This window comes from Panthera tigris, chromosome A2 (assembly GCF_018350195.1).
Source record: "Panthera tigris isolate Pti1 chromosome A2, P.tigris_Pti1_mat1.1, whole genome shotgun sequence".
In the NCBI taxonomy this organism is placed as follows: Eukaryota; Metazoa; Chordata; class Mammalia; order Carnivora; family Felidae; genus Panthera; species Panthera tigris.
In genome coordinates this window covers 14,999,259-15,007,582 of record NC_056661.1, presented here as the reverse complement: position 1 = coordinate 15,007,582, position 8,324 = coordinate 14,999,259, and the positions used below count along the sequence as shown (strand labels likewise).

The window sequence follows — 8,324 nt, the reverse complement described above, 5'->3', positions numbered from 1 at the left end:
TAGAGTGACTAGTTATATACTAAGGAGCTGGGGAAAGTTAAAGGCAAAAGGGAGGCCTCCAGAAGGACTTCCATATGCTAAGGAAGGCTCATAAGATACTGGAGGCCTAGCTATTGTCAAGCTAAGGTTGTTCAAGTTAAGACAGGAGGGAGTTCCTGGAAGAATGTTATACTCTGTATTTGCTTCAAGTGTTTGTCAATGGGCTGCGGGTTATCAGGAAATTTAATTTTACCTACGGTTTCCTTTTTGCCTTTGTTCCCCACATCACTATAGTGGGGAGGGTGATGTTGGGTCTTCAGGAAACTGAGTCTATAGGTTTCTGGAGATTAGGCTATTGATAAGATTGCCTTTTTCTCACAATTTACTAGAACACTTGTAAACTGATGGGACAGTGATCTCTATCAGTTAACCGTTTGTTTTTCCCTTTCCTTTGTTCTTGGGCAGCCAGGAGTGCCTGAGGAATGCCAGACCTATCCGCATATCCCCCTGGGCAGGAGGGGGAGGGGGGTGCAGGTTGCAGGGGATGGGGAGAAGGGGGAGGTGTCAGCTTGCCTGATGCTCCCTCATCAGTAGCTCGAGCAGCTCCACAGGCCATGGAAGAGGCACTTGTCCCTTTGATCTAATGACACTTGGTTATTATTTTGCAGGGGTGTGGGCCATCATGTGAAGAGAGACAATCCAAAACTCGAAACTTACACAAAATGATGGACTGAATGTCCTTTCCAAGTCTCCCGGAGCATTGTCTAAGTTCACCTAAGGATCATTCAGTGCTCTAGGGAAATGAAATTGTGGGTTGACTCACTATTGATTGGGACCTAGACCCTGCTAAGAGTATATGTTTATTTGTAGAAAACTGATAAGTTGCAAATGATTTTTGTCAGGTAGACAATGCAAATGAACTCTGTCCAGTAGAACAGATAACCTTAAAGGTTATGGTTTCATTGCCCTGTAGGACATTAAGCAGTCTTGTATCTAACTTTGCCTTCTTGTTCTACATTATTTATCCCACTGAGTAAACGTTTACTATGCATCATGATTCTTCAGAAAAATAAATAATTCTTAGGGGCTGTTTTTCTAAAACAAGCTACCAGCTTCAAGAGAAGAACAAAACCCATCTGAAAAGCCCAGCAATTCTCCTCCCTGCCGTTATCCACTAGGAGCCCTTGGGGTTGCCTACCCCAGCTGTTGCAAAAAGAAAAAAGAATAGAAGGGAAGACTCCACTGGTATTCAGCTGCAGGAGATACTTTAAGAATATCCTCGTCCTGTGAGAAAAAGCTGTTTGTTTCAAGGCGGTGGGGGCGAGAGGGGTGGAGCCCCCATGTGGGGCATCCTCCAAAGGTCTAAACAGAATCTTATCTCTTTATCCAGTAACAGAGGCTGACGTAGTTAAACTGGGGCTCAGGCTAGCTACAGAATTGCTCACTCTACAGCGCTAGGGTATAAGGCCCCTGAGCACAGAGACTGGGCCTTTGTTCACCTCTGTGTCCCGAGGAAAGTCAAAAAATGGGATGCAAAGGGAAGATGTATGTATCTGCACTGAAGATCCAGTCTGAAGACGACCCGCTACAAAAGGAAATGAGGGAACTTTGGGGGGTGATGGGGATGGTGGTTTGTCTGGAGGCAAATATTTGTCGAAAGTGATCAGCGGTACACTTTAAATGTGTGCATTTTAGTGTAGGTAAATAACACCTCAATAAAATTGATTTAAGAAGAAAAAAGCACTAATTGAGATTTACGGTATCTTTGGGGTGCCTGGGTGACTCAGTCGGTTAAGCGTCCGACTTCAGCTCAGGTCATAATCTCACAGTTTGTGAGTTCGAGCCCCACATCAGGCTCTGTGCTGACAGCTCAGAGCCCGGAGGGAGACTGCTTAGGATTCTGGGTTTCACTTTCTCTCTGCCCCTTCCCCACTCGCGCTCTATCTCTCTCAAAAATAAACATTAAAAAAAATTTTTTAATTAAAAAAAAAAAAAGATTTCCAGTATTTTTAAGATAGTCTGTGACTCATTCCAAGCGATGCCTGGTTTACAGAGGGCAGACTTCACTCTCCTGCTATTTTCAGAGTTTCTATTTGAAATGCAAACACTTACCAATAAACACAAATACTTTGGGAGACCTAGTGAAAGCAGAAGTCTTTTCTTACGGAATCACATTTAAGAACAAAAAAACTAAGATTCATCATTTGGTATTAGTTGACCAATTGACCAATTGCCCTTCATTTCGGCCAGCAAAAAAACAAAAAACAAAACAAAACAAACAAAAAAAAACACTAAATAATTGTGAAAATTCTAATTAGAAAGAATGTTAACAATTATCTAGTGACCAGCCCATTCATTTTACAGATGTGGAAACTGAGGCCCAGCTAAGAAAGGACAATTGGGAAATGTGTTCTTCAGAGGTGATCCTTCCAGTCAGGGGTTAGATCTTTCCAGAAATCTTCCTCACTTCCTCTTGAATGGCAACCCAGTGATATTTCTGCAGATAGTCTCTTTGAGAAGCACTGGCAACAGAGAGAGTTCCAATAATGAAGATAAAATGTCCTACACCTTTTAAAAAATGTCTAATGTCAAATTGGTCCAGGATACCCAGGATGAAGTTGTATTTTCAGTTATGTTTTCCTTAAATAAAATGGATTAGGGGAGCCTGGGTGGCTCAGTCAGTTGAGCGTCCGACTTAGACTTCAGCTCAGGTCATGATCTCGCAGTCCGTGAGTTCGAGCCCCACGTTGGGCTCTGTGCTGACAGCTCAGAGCCTGGAGCCTGCTTCTGATTCTGTGTCTCCCTCTCTCTCTGCACCCCCACTCATGCTCTGTCTCTGTCACTCTCAAAAATGAATAAATGTTAAAAAAAATTTTTTTTAATGGATTCAAAGCCCTTTTTGAGATAATAAAGTCTCTGTCTTCGGCATTAAAAAAAATTAATCTAGTTTATTTTCTTCCACCGATTTTTTATTTATTTATTTTTTTTTTAATTTATTTTTTTTTCACGTTTATTTACTTTTGAGACAGAGAGAGAGACAGAGCATGAACGGGGGAGGGTCAGAGAGAGAGAGGGAGACACAGAATCTGAAACAGGCTCCAGGCTCTGAACTGTCAGCCCAGAGCCCGACGCGGGGCTCGAACTCACGGACCACGAGATCATGACCTGAGCCGAAGTCGGCCGCTTCACCGACTGAGCCACCCAGGCGCCCCTCTTCCACCGATTTTTAAGATAAAAATTTACACTTGCAACAGATGTTGCAAGGGTAGACTTCTTGCACAGACAGATCAAGACGTTTGTTTGTCTTCAGACCCTTGCCAAGAGTTAAGCAATCATTGAACATGGCATCACATCCACTTTGGTCCCCATGAAGAGTTTTAGCACACTCCTATCAAATACATACGATGTGAAAGACGTGGTGCTAAGCTAAGTGTGGGTGGAGAAGCCCCTGCGAGTGCTAGAAGGAAGGCGGACGGCAGGGGGTGAGGTGAGGGGTGGATTACAAACCTTAGGTGGTAGCGTTCATTCATTCATTCAACAAGTCTGGCTATGGCGTGCTCTCCTGAGCTGTTAAGACACTTCAAAACCACCAGAGGGGATGACTGTGGGGCTGAGGCTGGAGCTGCAGTAAGAAAGTGTGATGAGGGCTCTTTGCCAATTTCCATTCTGTTTTCCCAATTCAGAGGGAAATTTCCCATTGTTTCTCACCTGCTCCCAAGGCAACAGATGAGTTGCGAGCTGTTTACACTAGCAAGCAAGCTGTATTGATCTATAAACCGAGTAACGCATATTAAAATGATTTCTTAGCAATAATCCTTTAACTAAAAACTTACATTTTGGATGCTGTAAGGGAAAATCATGCACTCCATCACGGCCCCCAGCAATGCCGAAGGCCAGAGCAGCAAGATAGGCTCACCTCAAGATTTAATCTTGATTCCAAACCTTTGCAGAGAGAACTGTTTCTTTCATAGCAACCTGGTATTTTCTCTCACCTGCAGGACAGAGGAAACCCATATTCAGGCGACCCAGAAAAAAATAAAATAAAATAAAATAAATAACCAAACAGGCTCAGCGGGAGAGGGTGGCCCTCTGGGGTATTCTTGACCCATCGCATCATACCCAGGCTTGGGGGTGGAGAGGGCAGACGCTTCTAGAATGCTTTAGCCCCATCTCAAGTTTCTGAATTAACATTCTTCAGGTCCTCTTTCCCCAGATCTTTAAGCACCCAAACAATCGGGAAGTGTTTGTTTTTTTTTTAACGTTTATTTATTTTTGAGAGACAGAGCAAGACAGAGTGCGAGCCGGCGCGAAGAAGAGAGAGAGAGGGCAACACAGAATCTGAAGCAGGCTCCAGGATCTGAGCTGTCAGCACAGAGCCCAACATGGGGCTCAAACTCATGAACCGTGAGAACATGACCTGAGCTGAAACCAAGAGTCAGACGCTCAACCCACTGAGCCACACAGGTGCCCCAGGAAGGGTTTTTTTTTTTGCTTTTTAAATGTTTATTTTTGAGAGAGAGAGAGAGAGAGAGAGCGTGAACGGGGAGAGGCAGAGAGACAGAGCATCTGAAGCAGGCTCTGTGCTGACACAGAGCCCAACATGGGGCTCGACCCCACAAACTGAAATCATGACCTGAGCGGAAGTCCGATGCTCAACTGACTAAGCCACGCAGGTGCCACAGGAAGGTTTTGAAGATAATGGCTACATTAGGGATGAGCTTCTGCAGAATAAACACCATTCGCGACCGTTCTCTGAACAGATGCCCAAGATGCTGAATAAGCAATATGACGTGAAGACAGGGGAAGGGAATCATGAGCTTTGTCTCCTTGGTTAGTCAAATTCTTCCAGCAAATCCCAATGAAAGAGCCCTTGCCATTGAGGACCATTCAATACAGGACTGCTGGTGCACAGGGGACAGCTTCCTCCCCAAAATCTCAAAGAGCTGCCCCCAAATGCCACCTAAAACAAAAAGCCCCATCCGAAGATCCTGGTTTACTCCAGGCCCTAATCCTTCCACATCTTTCTACGTAATAAGGTAGAACTCTCATCCTGGGACTTCGGGGCGACAGCGCCTACCTAGGTCAGACATCCAGACCCTTCCTGCTGCTTCATCTCTGAGGGAAGAATGAGGCAGGTCTTGAGATGTATGCCCAAACCAGCTACTGTCCCTGCTCTCCAACCTGCCTCCCACTTCCAAGCCACGATTTTAAACTATGTTTAAAACGGACCATGGTGCAAAATACGCCTGGGCCTCACAGGTTCAGCGGGTGAGAAAGACCCTTGAGGCCTGGAGGAGGAGACTCCGTGGGCAATGCCTAAGAAAGGGGCGGGGCCCGAGGCCAAGGCGGACTGAGGGCGTGGTGGACGTGGTGGGGGCGTGGCGTCTACGAGGACTTGCTGGGCGTGGCAGGGTGAGGTGGGCGGGGCTGCGGGCGTGGGGCGTGGCTGGAGGACGCGGCGGTGATTTGCTGGGGCGTGGCGGGGCGTGGTAAGGTGGGGTGGGCGGGGCTGCGCGTGTGGGACAGGGGCGTGGCGGACGCGGCGGGGCGTGACGTCGGTAGGGACTTGTAGGGCGGGCGTGGGTGTAGGGGAGAAGCTGGGCAGGGCCGGGCGGGGCCGGAGCTGGGCCGGGCGAGGGGGGCGGGGCCGGAGCTAGGCGGGGCTGGAAGGGGCGGGGCCCAGCGGCCTTTGGCTGGATCTCACCCGGCGGTTGGCGCCGTTAGTCTCGCGGAGTCGAGCCTGTCGGTGTTCCTTGTTCTGAACGCCCGCCCTATCGCCATACAGTGGATAAGCCGCTCTCTGGTTAGGGTGGGACAGACTGCAAGGAGGCCCCGCCTGGCCCGGCCTCCGGGTAGAGGGCACTGCTCAGGGCGCAGGAACCTGTTGAAGCCACGGCAGCAAGCCAGTGAGGAAACTGCTAGGACCCCCAGGCGAGGATGTAGGCAGGTGGAGAACGAGCAGGTTCATCCATGAAACTGTCCCAAGGGCTTACCGAGTGAGTTTCTGGTGAACGTTTTCACCGCTGAAGGCAGAAGAGGTTTGCTCTAGAAGACACCCCTCTTGGTTTGGGCCCACGTTTTTTTTTGGGGGGGAGCATGCATCTATCTTCCCACCTGGGGCCCCACAGCCCTCCCTCAGTGAAAGCAGGCAGCTCGAGAGGGTGGCAGTGTGCAGGGGTTGGCGAGGCTTGGAGGCCCCGACCCCAGGCCCTGGGCAGCCCGCACACCGCCCGCCACCCCGGCCCGGTGGGCCGGGTGGGACACGCGGAACCCCTTCCAGGCACGCTTCTTTTCCTCGTCTGGGCCCTCCCAGGACCCTTTGCACTCTGCAGCCTCTACACTCCTTATTTGGCCTCTGAAGTCTCTGGAAGCCACCCTCATTATTGATCTGTCGTTTCTCCTGACAGGCCTGTGCACTTCTAAATTGCACAGCGAACCCGAGGTGGAGACTTGGGGAGAGTACCATACAAGCTGCCAGGAGGCTGGGACCTGGGGCCTGCTCTGAAGTCTAGCTTCCTTCTGAAATATCCAGGAAGGTAATAAGGGGATCCCGTGCCCATCCGAGGCTCCTCCTTCAGCTCACGCTCAGAGGTGGACTTTGAACCCCATTCCCCAGGCGTGGATGTCCCCCTCCTCTTCTCCCTGACCCTTCCTTTGGTGCCCATTTGCCCAATCTTGCCAGCCCCCCCCACCACCATTTCTCTGGTGCGGTTCTCCGTGCCTCCCCAGATCCCTTCCTTTGGCTGAGGGAGACTTCCAAGGGCAGGGGGTTCCCAGTCGGGATGGACTTGGTCTCCCCTTTTGTCTGTCTCCTACAGTTCTATTTACAGCTTTTTCCCCAGATGTTCTTGGCTCTTCTCTCTCCCTAAGATAATCCTTTCACCATCTTTTGGTTCACCTCCTCGTGTTCCCTGCACCTTCCGTCTTTCCCTCAACCTTCCGGCTCCTCCTAGCCGTGAACAAGCGGGTTTTGTGTGCCGGCCATTGGGCACAGCTTGTTGTCATCCTTGATGTGTTTAAAGCTCACTTTGCAGGTCTGCGAAGGATAAATAGTTCTCCACTTTTGTCTGAATTGTTCAAGGCCACGAGCAACTCGTTAGAATCGGAGCCACAGTCAGGAAATCCATCTACACCTCAGCTGCTGTATGGATGAAACCTCTTTTCTTGTCGTCTTGCCTACAGTTCCTTTTCTCTCCTAGGATGGTTGTGGCACCTTGGAGACAGACCCAGGAGCCAAAGTCATAGAACAGACCAGGGTCTGGCCACCTGTGGACCTCCTGTCCATGCCCATAACCAAAGACCACCAGGAACAAAGTTGGATTTACTGATTTGTTGCCGACGACGTACGGGTATAGCCGAGGAGTCCTGGGGCGTCTCAGTACGAAGGTGTTACAAGGGACTTATAACAGAACTTGTGTTAAAAACCGTAGGGGGGGGGGTGGAGTTTCAAGGAAGCGGGGGTTCATTCTGGACTGCATGCTTTCAGGAAGCAAGATCCATTCTGTGATTGAGCATCTCAATTTTCATAGAGAAGCTGAGACAAAGGCAGAGCTAAAACTGCAGTTGGTAACCAGACAGCCATCGCTGGGGGGCGGGGGATGTTGGGTGGTTTTTGTGGTTTGCACAGTGGCCTTCATTTTGTCTGTGCTTGGACACAAGCGTGGAATAGTCCTGTTTGGTCAGGCCTTGTCTGATGGTGGCTATCCAAGAGACTGGCTCTGTTCAGGCCCAGCTGTGAGCACCTGGCTGATCAGAGCTAGCTGCCAGGGACTACTTTTCTCTTTCTCACCGCAAAGGCAAAGCCTTGACCTTCAAGGGCCAGCCTTCTGTCCATCCTAGTCTCATATCTTCATGTTGGGATAAGGATCATCACACTGGAAAAGGAAGAGGGGTGGACAAGAACAGGGAGGGGGAGTTTCCTGGGGGTGGGGGTGAAATAGCAGCCTAGCTTAGGGTGTTCATGGCTCTGTGACTTGAACGGATCCAGGGTTCCCTTCCTCTATTGGAGGAAGCTCTGATAAAGAGGTGGGGGGAGGGCAGTAAATGGCCATTCTTAGTACAGATAGTCCTCACTTAGAAACACGATCCATTCTCTTAGGAAACCTAGGTGGAGTGATCATACGTCCCAATTTTCTGGTACATTCCTGCTCTCAAGTGTTACAACTACTCGATTACTGTGGATATAGTTTTGCTACATATTTTATAGAATTCAGATTGTTTAGTGAAGGGAATCCATTACTTGTCTGACCCTATGAGGAGCAGACAGCAAAATGGAATTAGAAGTGCAAGAGATTTATTAGGGGGAACACCTGTGAGGGATCAAGGGTTTGAGGGAGCAGGAGCCG

At 49.1% G+C, this 8,324-nt stretch overlaps 1 long non-coding RNA gene across 1 annotated transcript; it reads left to right on the top strand.

The window, feature by feature from the left end:
• Window positions 1-5,699: 5,699 nt before the first annotated feature.
• On the top strand, window positions 5,700-8,324 carry LOC102970059. Its single transcript, XR_006214755.1, has 3 exons — window positions 5,700-5,975; window positions 6,387-6,570; window positions 7,014-8,324. It is a non-coding gene; the product is annotated as an uncharacterized LOC102970059 (long non-coding RNA).